This window comes from Phasianus colchicus, chromosome 6, assembly GCF_987193195.1.
Source record: "Phasianus colchicus chromosome 6, bPhaCol1.hap1.1, whole genome shotgun sequence".
NCBI classification, from domain to species: Eukaryota; Metazoa; Chordata; class Aves; order Galliformes; family Phasianidae; genus Phasianus; species Phasianus colchicus.
Genome location: NC_143441.1, coordinates 20,182,208 through 20,194,948, shown reverse-complemented (window position 1 = coordinate 20,194,948; position 12,741 = coordinate 20,182,208). Strand labels below are relative to the sequence as shown.

The 12,741-nt window shown below is 40.6% G+C and overlaps 1 protein-coding gene across 1 annotated transcript in view; it reads left to right on the top strand.

Annotated features, from left to right (window-relative positions):
• Positions 1 to 12,741, top strand: part of CHN2 (chimerin 2) — a 160,756-nt gene that overhangs the window by 18,699 nt on the left and 129,316 nt on the right. The gene's annotated exons all lie outside the window — the stretch shown is intronic.

Sequence of the window (12,741 nt, the reverse complement as noted above, 5' to 3'; positions counted from 1 at the left end):
CCAATGTCTTCATTTTCTGTCTGGGATAGCACATGCTTGCGTTTGGATTGAAACCACTTAGTCTTAGCAGCAGTTGGGGAATGGCTGGTGGACAGCTTGGGGGAGGAAGTATGACAGTATGGAATACTGTGACTGCAGGAGTATCTGAATCCTCTTTCCTTTATCCTGAGTCCTCTGAACTGACCACTGCCACAGCAGCTCATTATGTCCTGCACGAGATCCCACCTGTAATGCTCCCAGTGTTGCCCCTATCTGCCATTTCCACACCCTAGCTCCTGTTTTCCCCTCTGTCCTGACTTCCTGCAGCACTCCCTATTTTCTTCCACCTCCTTCCAAATCTGTAAGTTCCTTACTGCAGTACTCTATACTTTGAGGTTTCTTCATTGGCCAAAAGCCTGATGAAACTTACTGGCCACGAAATGCCTGCTTTCTGGTGAGCTGAGCAGGTGAGTGTTTGCCTGCAGTAGGGTTTTCCCCCTGAAGTATTTATTAGTATTTGAAGCATGTCTGTGGCTGAAATAGTATCAATATTAATGAATGTTCATAGAATCATAGAATGGCTTGGTATGGAAGGAACCTTAAAACCCACCCAGTTCCAAATACTGCCATGGGCAGGGCTGCCACCCACCAGCTCAGGCTGCCCAGGGCCCCATCCAGCCTGGTCTTGTGTGCCTCCAGGGATGGGGCACCTACAGCTTCTCTGGGCAGCTGTGCCAGTGCCTCACTGCCTGCTGAGTGAATAAATTCCCCTGATGTCTAATCTAAATCTCCCCTCTTTTTGTTTAAAACTGTTTATTACTATCTACCTGTGTAATAAGTTGGTTTCCCTCTTATAAGGGAGCTTATAACTAAAGCTCCCTTTAAGTGTTGAAAGGCTGCAGTGAGGTCTCCCTGGAGCCTTTTCTTCTCCAAGCTGAACAAACCCAGCTCCCTTAACTGTTTTTCATTGGAGAGGTGCTCCAGCCCTATGATCACCCTCATAGCCCTCCGTGAACCTGCTCCAGCAGCTCTGCATCCTCCTTGTGCCGAGAGCCCCAGGCCTGCATGCAGTATTCCAGGTGAAACCTCATGAGGGCAGAGCAGAGGGGAACAATCCCCTCCTTTGACCCTGCTGCCCACTCCTTTTGATGCAGCCCAGGATGCAGTTGGCTCTCCAAACTTTCTGATTAATTAAAACACTGAGAAACTTCAGTTTCCTGTGACTTCAATTCAGAATGCTTCCTTTTCTTTGTGGCTTACCCTGGCAGTAATTACAGTATCTTTAAATTATATCTACTTACTGAAGAGATTGGATGTGAAAGCCTTTCATTCATTTCCAAGCAGATACGAGTTTGGTGGCCAGGCTAGACACCGCCTTATTTGATTACTTGTACTAACAGCTTATGCTCATGGAAGGTATTTAATCAGCCAGGAAATTAAAGAATACTCTATAAGAAGAGTTTGGGGCTTAACCGCTGCTGCAGCCTTGCATCACAGAGCAAGGTGAGCAGGTTGGCAGGAGAAGTTAGGAAGCAGCCGGCACTGCAGGAGAAATCTATAGGTTGAGGGGGCTGTAAACACTCCAGAGGAACTTGGCAGCAGTACTGGAGTCATTGCTGCTTCTGTTGTAAAATGAGTTATGAAAGGAAACATTTTGTTTGTTCATGAAATGAAACGAGCATGCTGGGTTACGTCTTTTTCTGAAACCTGGCATTGTGAGCAACCTGTCATCTTTCCACTCTGTGCTGGGACATCAGTGCAAATCCAAAGGAAGACATTATTGTCTCCTTCTGACCAAATGACAAAGTGGTATCTGAGTGGTCACTTCCTTGCTCCAGCTGTTTTGTGAGCAGATGTGATTACCATCGAAGTCATTAGCTGCATTTTCAGAGTTGAGAAGACATTGATTCCCGCAGCGGAGGTAGAATCCACATTATTCTGTCTAGACATGCTCTTAGCTGCAGCACCTTCAAATAACAATGCCCTTGTGTGAAAGCAGAAATATGGCAGCTAGCGTCTGGGTGTAACTGTGGGAAGGGGCTGCAGAACCGTTTGATTGTGGTGGTGAAATCAGAACTCGGTAGCTGATGCTAATGAATGGGCTGACACCTTCCCCTGCAGGAAAGCTGTGTTTTTAAAACAAATACCTGCTTGTAGCATACATCTGAATGATGCACATGGGCACTGAAGCTCCTAGTTACTCTTCACATACATTTCTGAAAGCTCAATGCTTCACAAATGCAATCAGATATGATGTAATATTTTCCAGAGAGGTATTATTTATTCTGAAAAGGATTTGGCATATATTAGCTGGAGGAGTTCTTTTCTTTTTTTCTTTTTCCCCTGCTTTCAATGAAGGACTCTGTAAGTTCTCACTGTCTTCTTCTTTCTTAATCAACATATGGAAAAGCCATAATGTTGGCATGATTTTATCTCCAAGCAAGTGTGCCAGTGGAGTGTTATTTTGCTACACTGTTTAATACAGGGAACTGCTTTGTGTTCTGTCTGTAATTTCATCTTTTCTGCATGTTTGTTTTAGGATTCAGAATGTTAGAATTGATGGTTTCTTCTGCATTTTAGAATGCTTAATACAAGGGATAATTATATCATGAAATATTTCCTGCTCATCTTCTGTTTTTTAATTGTCTCCTTTATGTATCTGTGTTAACTTTTCTGTGGCAGATATTTAAGGGTAACTATTCTAGGAAAAGTTGCAATTCAAAAATGCCAACTTTTTGTGTCTGATAGTCTTCATTTATATTTTTCAGAGAGAATTCTTTGAAGTCTATATGATTTAACATTAAGATCCAGATCTTAGCTGTGTAACAGAAGGCAAAACTGTCAGCTAAGATCAAATACTGACTCTCTACTGAAGGCAGTGACAGGCAAGAAAGGAAGAATGGAGTGGGATCTCTACATCCCACTTTGTTTCCTGGTTTACTGACTGAGCAAATTTGATTTGGGAAGTGACTGAGACAAAGTATAAAGGCTTTAAAATCCTTTTAAATAATAATAGCAATGATTTTTATAGTTTACCGTAGATAAAATCCTGGCTGTGTCGAAGTCAGCATTAAAAGTGTCTCTGACTTTTTCAGAGCCAGGATTTTGCAGACTGTGCTGAAAGTGCTGTCAGGACATCATTGGTTCCCTGCTGCCCTAAGAGGTGGACGTGTTTTGTTGCCTCTAACATGCAAACGGAGATAGCAGGATGAACTTGCTTGGTCCTGGCCTCCCAGGGAGTTGGTCAGCACTGAGACAGTCGTTTGAGGTTTCACGGGGCTCAGCAGGCAGTTCGTGGTTGGCACCACCTTTTGCAGAGTATTTTTGCACTGTGTCCCTGCTTATTCATTTGCTGTTTTGTTCTTTGGCCTTGTTTTTGCTTGTGCATCTTTTACCCACCCTTTCATTTATCACGTACTTTTGCGGCCTTTTTTTGTCTGTGTTAATTTACAGTGGTTCTATTTCTGGCAATCAGATTTCCTCTCCTCCTTTTATGGCCATAACAGAGTCCTCTTGTAAATCATCCCTTGTGCTGTGCTGGTTGCCTTGTTTCCACAAAACGTGAGCGACTCTGTCCTGTCACTGTTATGCACTGACATTCAGCAGATGTATTTTCATTGTTCCAGAAGTACTATTTTCTTAACATTTTAACGTGGTTTTGTTATTGCTAGGTACTTACCTCCTGGAAATAACGTTACTAGCCTCCAGTGTCTCTTTGTAAACATAATAGATGTATTCTAATACGTGTAACTATTTCTTGAAATGTTTTCCCTTCATGTGGAAATAATCTGTACAAGCTTAATTTTTATACTGCTGCCAGTTAAAGACAATTCAATTGGGTGATATGAAATTCTTTTATCGCTCCTTGTTGTGCATTGTATTCTACACAAAAACTTAAATTACTGTCATAACAAAGACATCATCTGAACAATGGAGGACTAGCCAGCTATATCCAACGTCTTACACTCTGCTATCTTTCTAAATCTCCTATTCATTTCCCCAGTCTGTTACTTGTTGTACTCGTTCCCAGCTAGTTTAACACTGGCTTCCTTCCCCTATCAAATTAGATCTGTTGGAGTACCGTGGCATGTACTGTGATTTAATAGTCATTAACTGGTTTTCTCGGTGGACAAAGACAGGCTGGCACATCCAAACCACAGGGTCTCTCTCCTTTCTCTTCTCCCCATGTGTGCCCCTGGAGCCTCAGGCTTTTTACCAGCTGGGGTCTCATCCACGTGCCTGTGATTTGGCATGTGGGTTCATCACTCAGTAAAAGAAAGTACCTATTTCTTCCACAGCTGTGGTGAGTGATTTTGTAGCGGTGTCAGATGGCTCAGGGCGAGTGGTCTGAACACAGATTTCCTTATATAAAGCACTCATCTATGTCTAGTAGTCCTTGTCGTCTTGCTTTTCACATGTACAGCAAAGTTATGCTGAAATTTGCAAGTTTAATTCTTCATAAGAAAGTTATAATGTGCCAGCTTGCCAAGTGCATTGTCACTTGCTTTCTAGTAAGCATTACAATCAGTTTTGGCCCCAAGCTGGAACCTTGTACCCAAGTTCTACATTTTTATCTGGAACAAATCCAGAATCCAAGTAGCATCTCTGTCTGGGTTCTGGGTGGAAAACTATTGATCTTTCCCAAAATTTCAGTATGATCTTATCTTTACAAAACATCTTTGGGACAAATAATTCTGTGTGATTTCTGCTAATGTGCCAGCAGTTCTTTTTTGGAGTTACCACCTTTGCTGGCACCTTGCGTTGTTCTTGTTTCCAAAGCAGCTGCTTGATCCATGCCTGAGCTCTAATGTAAAACTCACCAAAGTCTGTATCCAAACTATTGCTTCTTAGTGTTCCTTTGCCTGTGCCATCACATCACCATTTATATCAATGTATTTCCAAAGAGGAAGAGAGGGAAGGGCAGAGGAGGAACTGCCATCTGTCCAAGCAGCCTAATTCAGTATATGTTCAGTGGTTGTCCTGGACTATTCATTTTAAATGCTGTTATCTGCTGTTCATGAACACATAGCTGCATAGTAGCACTTGATCACATATATTTAAATGCTAATATTTGCTAAAATGGTAAGCACTCACTAGTCATTTATTGCTATAAGGATCACATGGATTAGAACAATTGCCTTATCTATTTGAATAATCCATAGGTTGCTTTGAATAAAAAAAAAGGGGGGGGAGGATATACTTTTGTAACCTAAGTATACCTTAGGGATATACGAGTCATGTATTCATCCAGAGATTTTGGAAATGCTTCCAGATAGGTGCAGACTGTGGTATTAAGTGAATCCCCAGGACCCTGAAATATTGTCTAAAATGTAACAAAAGGTGATAATAGGATTCATTCAAAAATTGTCTGTAAGGGTGCTTGATTCTTTGAGTCATCACTGAAACCCAAGGGTACTGGCTTTTTATGGAGGAATTCAGTATTACTGGAAAACCATTTCCATCATCTCTCACTCTTCCTGCATTGTGTTTGCATTGTGAACAGGCCAGATGGTGCCTTGCTGCATGTGAGCAAAGCAGTAATTGCAGTTCTCAAAGTGAATGACTACATTCTGCAGCATGACACCAATTTTATATGAAAATGAGTCCCCATGTATTGACAGACACCAGCATAGTGAAGCTGTGGCCCACAGAGTGGGAGTGAACTTGCATTCTGGCTATTCCTTCCTATTATTCCTTATGTCCATTAACAAATGTCTGTGTAAATTAGGGCTGTTTGAAGAGATGTTGGCTTGCAGTGATGTTTCAGAAATTATTCCCTTTCCTCCTCGAGGCTGTATGTTTCAGATTCTGACAACTTGCTTACAGTGTTCTGAAAAGCATTGGGTTTAACAAGTTATTTTGTGTTTTGAATTAAGAGTTTTTATTGGTGGAGCTGGAGATGATTTTGCTGTCAGCCACCCTTTATGATCTATTCCAGAACATTTGGTTTTGAACTTTACACAAAGTTGTTTCTGGCTTCCAAATAATTTTACCAAGTTTACAGCTAAGTGCATTTTTGCTCCCCACGTTCTTCTCTGCCAGAAATCCCATCACTGATCTGTTTAGAAATGCACAAACACCAATCCTCTCTTTCCTTCCATTGCATCCTTTTCTCCTCTCTTCCTTTTCTCTTGAAATCATGGTGTTCAGCTACAGTCTCTCTGCCCCCATCTCCCTGCACCTTCCTTCCCCAGGTCCTTTGCTTTCGTGAGGTTCAAAGCTTTCATGTAGGGGGAGGAGATGGGGGGGCAGGTTGTCAGCTCCAGAAGGTCTTAATAGGAGAGGCTGGAAATTGAGGAGGGGAAAAGAGGCTGAGGGGGGAACGTTGCTAAGGATTAGGTTTCCATCTGCCACTCTCTCATCTGCCCTTACTCTGGTCCTGTGCTGCCAGTGCTCTCTTCTTTTGCTGACGTGGCCCTGCTGTTGAAAAGAAGGAAGAAAGCGTGGGCTTTTGTTTGTTTAAAAGCATAAAAGCAAGAGGGAATTAAGCTCATTAGTCCTTCGTTATTAGGCACCATTGACTGTAGGGAGTAAGCTTGAGTAAATTGAGGGTACAGAACTGTACAATCGTTCAATAGCAGCATTTAAGAGGAAACTGAAAGTCTATTTTTCCTTTCTGCAAGTTTGAAAAGTACAAAAACTAGATGATTTTACCCCTCAAAATTATCATAGGAACAATTAATTGTATTACCCATTGTTTTTTTTCCCTCTTATTGATTTTCACATTCACATAGAATGTGAAGATTTTCTAACCCACAGTTTTGATTCATGCTTGGGTCTGCTTTGCAGTGTGTTACAGTTTGGATTGGATATTTTCGTATGACTTCTAAGAATAAATTTGTTACTCTATATGAGCGCTGTAGAGTAACTGCTATCTATATAGAAATACGAATATGTGTATCTGAAGTCTGTGAGTATGACAACTTGAGAACAGTGTTCTGTTTTTCAGAATGTGTTTATTGGGATGTTGTTTTATTTGGGAGTCAAGTTTCTGTTTTCCCACTCTTGACTTAGTCTTTCATAGAATCACAGAATCATCAATGTTGGAATAGACCTCCAAGATCACCTAGTGCTGCCAATATTACCTACTGAACTGCGTCCTTTACTACCACATCTACACATTTCTTGAACACCTCCAGGAACAGAGGTACAAGAAGGCAGATTTGATTCTCTGTTATCAACTCTGATTTAAAAAAAAAAAAAAAAAAAGGCTTTTTTGAATTTAATGTCAGAAATAGAATTTCTCTTGACAGGGTACTGGTTTTACCATGGCTAGCAGTAGGTTTGGTGCTGAGAGTGCTTAGGTATCTTTATGATACAAGGTGTATCATAAGTGTAGAATGTAAGTAATCTGTTATGAAATTTTAGCTCTAGAGTAGAGGCATCATTTGTCAGTGAAACAGTACAAAATCTGAGATAAATGTAGGAAGTAGCTATTGGCAGCCTGAAAATTCAGAGGTAAGCCAGTGATGTCTGCTAGGGCTGCTGCTGTCAGTTGTGCCAGACTCAGTTATGCTTGTGCAAATTGAAGTTACTAACAGGAAATATTACCTTGGGAAAATGGTAATGAGTACCTTCATAGCTCATTTACATGGTTTGTGAATAGGAGTGGTTTAGAAGCAAGGGGATTGGACTCGATGATCTCTGGATGTCCCTTCCAACCCCTACGATTCTGTGATTCTGTGAACAGACTCAGTGTTTCAAGAGTTGATGACCGTACAGGAAAAACTGATGATATTCCAAATGGATTGGAAACAGAGGCATGGGGATGGTCTGTGGTCTGCACAGTGCATAGCCAAGAGTCAAAGTGAACTCTTCTAAGCCCCACTTCTCGGGGCATTTACAGATTCTGTAGGATGCTGCTGAACAGAAGGGAATGTGTCCAGTAACGTACAGTGAATGCTGCCAGATGCTTGTGGAAAAGATACAAATACACCACTTCCTCCAAATACTTCACAGCATGACAACCACACATTCCCACACGTGGCTTCAAGCCCAGGAGCATTTGGAGGGTTGGGAACACCTTCCAAACCGTAATCCCTCTGCTTGCCCTGCCCATCGGACTAGAAAAGCAATTGTGCATCTTGGGCAAGTTCTGTGTCTGTAGCTTCAGCAGAGTAAGGCTCTTGGGCACTGGCACCTCACCCAGCACTGTGTGTAGGACTGGTACCAACACATTACAAGACGTGGGACCATTGTCACAGCCAGATCTGCTTCTGCTGTTCCATGACGGATGGTGTCTTCAAGCTGCTGGCAGGCTTTTTCTCTTTTGTGTGCATGTGGGAAGCCAATTTGCATAAAACATGCTGTTCAGTTAGGACGGCAGCAGGTGCAGGTGTTCTCTTGCATGTAGGACACGTAGAAAAGAAAAATGGGAACTAGATTTCATCTCATGGGCACCACTACAGTTTTCCTCTTCTTTTATTTTGCAAATAATCAGTTTGAAAAGTTTATTATAAATGAGGTAATTGCTCCTGACATTCTTTGAAATTAAGAGCATGACTGTGTGTCATTAGTTTGTCTCTGTATGTGAACTTTATCATATTTCAGATGGTTTACCTACTCTTCAAGAAACCAGTTTCAGTGAAGACATTTTCACAGAGGGCTTTAAGGCAGATGAGAGAAAATACAGTTGTTTATAGTGCTTGTAAAAACGCCTTTGCTGATATGTCTCATTTTTGAGTATCCTTTTATCTACATGTCTAAAATTAAATTAGGGCTCCATTACTAAAATTAGACCGAAGAGTTGCTGGGTTAGAAGTGCTTCTTTTCTGATCCTTAACTGAATGAAAGGAGCTTCTTTTGATAAAACTCTAATAGAATTAAATGTTCCGCATCTCATCTCCTGAAATGTTATGGGTAGTATATTCATTTTATTATAGTTACCAAGCTAACAACAGCTTAAAAGGTGGATTCAAATTTTTTTTGACAGGGAATGATCTCTCATTTTGTGAGAAGGAGAGATTAGTCATTCAGATGGGATTACCATCGCTACTGGATTTTTGTACAGGGTAGCCTTTCCACCTTATGCAGACAGAACACCTATTGTACTCAATACAAGTTTTTCTTGTTTGCGGCAGCATGCTTTTCCTAAACTTCAGTGGGTGATGCTTGTTTTTAATACAAAGCTTGTGCATAAGCATTTTTGCTAATTGGCACCACAGCATTCATCGTCTTTCAGCTCTGGCATCATAAGAGCTTGAGGATTAAATCCACTGTTTGGCACTACTACACAATGTATGTGTTTTGTATGATCAAGTGTTTGTATGTTTCTAAAACTATTTACTTTCTACTCCAGAAGCCCTCTGTAGCTGAATCTCAGTCACATTTTCTTCTGCTGGGGTCTCTGGCTCAGAAGTGTTGCTGAATCAATCCTTAGTAGAGATTGCACAGGGGAAGGGCAACAGTCTCAGTCCTAGTGCCCTTAATGGGTCAGAGATTGAGCACTGAACACATCAAAAAGTAGTATCCAAACTTTATGTTTCAGAGTGAGATACATCCATGGTATTTTGCCATTACTTAAAAAGTAGCCAGACTAAATGCCTTCAGAGCAGTTTCCCTTAGGAAACCAACTCTCCACAAGAGCTTCCTGTGCTGCTGGGGCTGATGGAAGGCCCTGGCCAAGGGGATTGGTAGGTGATTGTTTGAAAAGTGACTTTTTTCAAACAGCTTGACTCAGTGCCTATGCCTGTCCCATAGTCTGAGGTTATCCAGGAGCTGGGGTCATGGAGAAGTGTAGGGTGGGATGGAGTTTGCTTTGGAAACAATTTAGTCCCTTACCAATAATAATTGACCACTGTTGAACACAACTGTGTTTCCTGTGATCAGGGTAAGATCAATTTTTTGTATACCCTAGCATTCAAAAATTAAAAAGGAGGAGAATAAGATGTCATTTCAGTGCCACCATTGTAATAATTGAATTTTTCTTGGTGTGTGAAATGCATACCTCGTTGAATTTATCTATGATTTTTTCTTTGAGGTATACAAATATAATCAGCATTTGGTCTTCTTAGAAACAAAGTGGCATAAAAGAGAAAGCTGGTGTTTAAATTCCTTTCCCATAATCTGGTCATTCCTCCACCAAGAAATTTTCTAACTGCACCGAGGTTATTTTAGCATGATGCAATGTATTCTGTAATGTGACCAAGTTTCTTTCATGTCTTGAAAGAAAGTATGTCACTGCCAAGAAGTGTATTTTAAAAATGCTAAGATATTTGCCATTTCTCTGGCCTTCTTTTATTCATGTTGAAGCTATTATATCGTTTATGTCAGTAGTTCCTAAGCTTGCCTGATTTGGATTCTTTCCTTCCTTCCAGATTTGAATCATGGCTTCCAGCTGCAAGTTGGAATGCTGTTCTTGCATTACAGTGGTCGTGGTAGCCCTGTTTCTGAGAGCCAGTATCCCATGTGGGCTCGTGGACCCATGTTCAGACCTGATGTCCTGTGCAACCTAAGCTTGCTTCTGGCTACTTTTCAAAAAGTAATATTACCAGTATAAATAAGTCCATGTATGCATAAAGTTGAAGTGTAATACTAGATTGAATCTATTTCATCTTCTCATCTTAATTTTACATTTGGTCTTAAGTAATAAGATCCTAGGTAAAAGGTTGATTACTGAAAGTGAAGTTGCTCCTTTCATCTTTTTTTCAGTTGGAAGAGACTTGAAATGGTAAAGAATAGTTATGTTCACAAAGGGACAGGATGTGACAGGATGGGAACATTTGCTAGTGCACAGTGAAGCACTGATCTAAAGAGGAAGTATTTGAAGAGTGGATAAATGTCTGCATGTATATTTAGCCAAAAGCACCCATGATAAAGAGAGGATGAGCACTGGCGGTCTGGCCCCAAAATACTTCTCGTATTTGCCCAGTGCCATTTCAACAGCAACACTGTAGATAATCCTATTTTTCACTTACATTTCAATGAGGACTGCTGAAGTGTTTTTCAAATACAATCTTTTAACTGAATTGTAAAAGCTGTGAGGTCTGTATCAGTACACCTGTTTTGCAGACAAAATTGCAAAAGCACATAGAAGTAATCACTGTTTGTAATAGTAACATCTGTACAGCAGTTATCTTCAAAATGCACCTGAACAGTCTTTCCCTTGATATTTTTTATGAGTATGTGATAGCTATATGTAGTAGAAATGCTAAGTCAGGGCTTGAAGCAGTGTTTGAACACCTTGTAGGAAGGCAGGACCAACCCAGGGGAGCTCAGGTGCAAGCAATGTGATGCACCTGAGTGACCGAAAGGCTGGAACCAGGACCCACCCCTTCCCAGTTTAAGGGTTGACAGTGGCAGTGAGGATACCTCATCTGGTGGTCCCTGCCTACCTGAGGGCCTTACAGGCCTTCTGAAATAAGCAGTTTCTTTCCTTAATTTCTGTGCCCACTGAGTGGATCCTCACTTGCTGTGGCCTGGGATCTTGTTGCTCTGCTATCTTGTTGTGCTTTTCATCACGTTACACTTCATCAGTATTTCTACATTACTCATTTTGACAGATTAAATTTTTAATGGGACTTTTCAGTGGAGTGGATCTCTTTTGTAAACAAGTACTTAATAAATTAGAAGTTAACTAACAGGCTGTGATGACTAAATTAGCATGTAAGAAATATTCTGATAATAGTTCAGATATTTCAAGAGTAATTTGAGTTTATGGTCTCTTTCACACACAGCTGTTACACAGCAAACCAGCTACAGAACAAACAATCCCTACCCCAGAATATTTTTGCCATTTCTGGAATAAGTAATGTCAAGTGAAGACAGCACATTTCTTGTCCATAAAAGCAGTTTCCACTGCTGCTAGTAGTAGTTGTGTTTTGGTCTTTATTCATTTGTTGTCTTTAAAGTGTCATTTTTCCCATGTGTGTAGAGATCATTTCACCTCTCAGAGCGCCAAGAATGAATATATGCTGAAGGCAGTGTTTGATGTACATAAAAACTGAAGTAAAGAAGAAAAGCCTAGCAAGTCAAACTAGGGCTCAGAAATGCTGAGGAATAAATTTTAAAAAAAGAAAACAAACCCAAAACATTGCATTACACTTCAAAACACAAGAGTTGTTTGCTTTGTTTTTTTTTTAATAACAAGAATATATCAAAGCTTTTTTTCCCTGTTAAAGCCTATTGTAGGGTGAGAGGACAGGTAGTGCTATTCATGCAAAATCTATGCTAATTTCTGAATGCTTGAAGTTTATTCCTTTTTCCTCCTTGCTAAGTCTTCTAAGTTGATTAGTAATCATTTTTTAAGCCAGGGCACAGGGGAGGATTGTGCAGAAGAAAATGCAAGAATGACAAGCTTGTTTACTGGTTTAGCACACTAAGGTGTTGGGCATATTGCCATTAGTCATCTTGAATTTAGAGATCAATTCAAAGAGATGCTTGTCAATGAATTTCCAAAAGGATGTGTTATTCATTTCCATAGTAATGCTGGTGGTGATTGCACGCTCAGAAGAAGCTATGAAGAAACTGGAATTTCTTCTTTGTTCTCACTTTGACATATGATGTATACAAACTAGGTACTGCGGTATTAAAATTAATGAATAATTGTACATTGTTGTCTGGCAAGAGGAAAGTCAAAAGCACACTTCAAGAAGCTCCCAGCTTTGTCCTGACTTTGCCAGGTGCTTTACTTTCTGTGTGAACTCTTGTTTTGCATTACTGAGGAGAACGTGCCTTGATATGTTGGCTGGATCAGCCTCATCCAAATGCCTCTCCAGCGCCAAAGCAGGTCAGAATAAACTGAAGGAAGTTAATTCTGCTGAG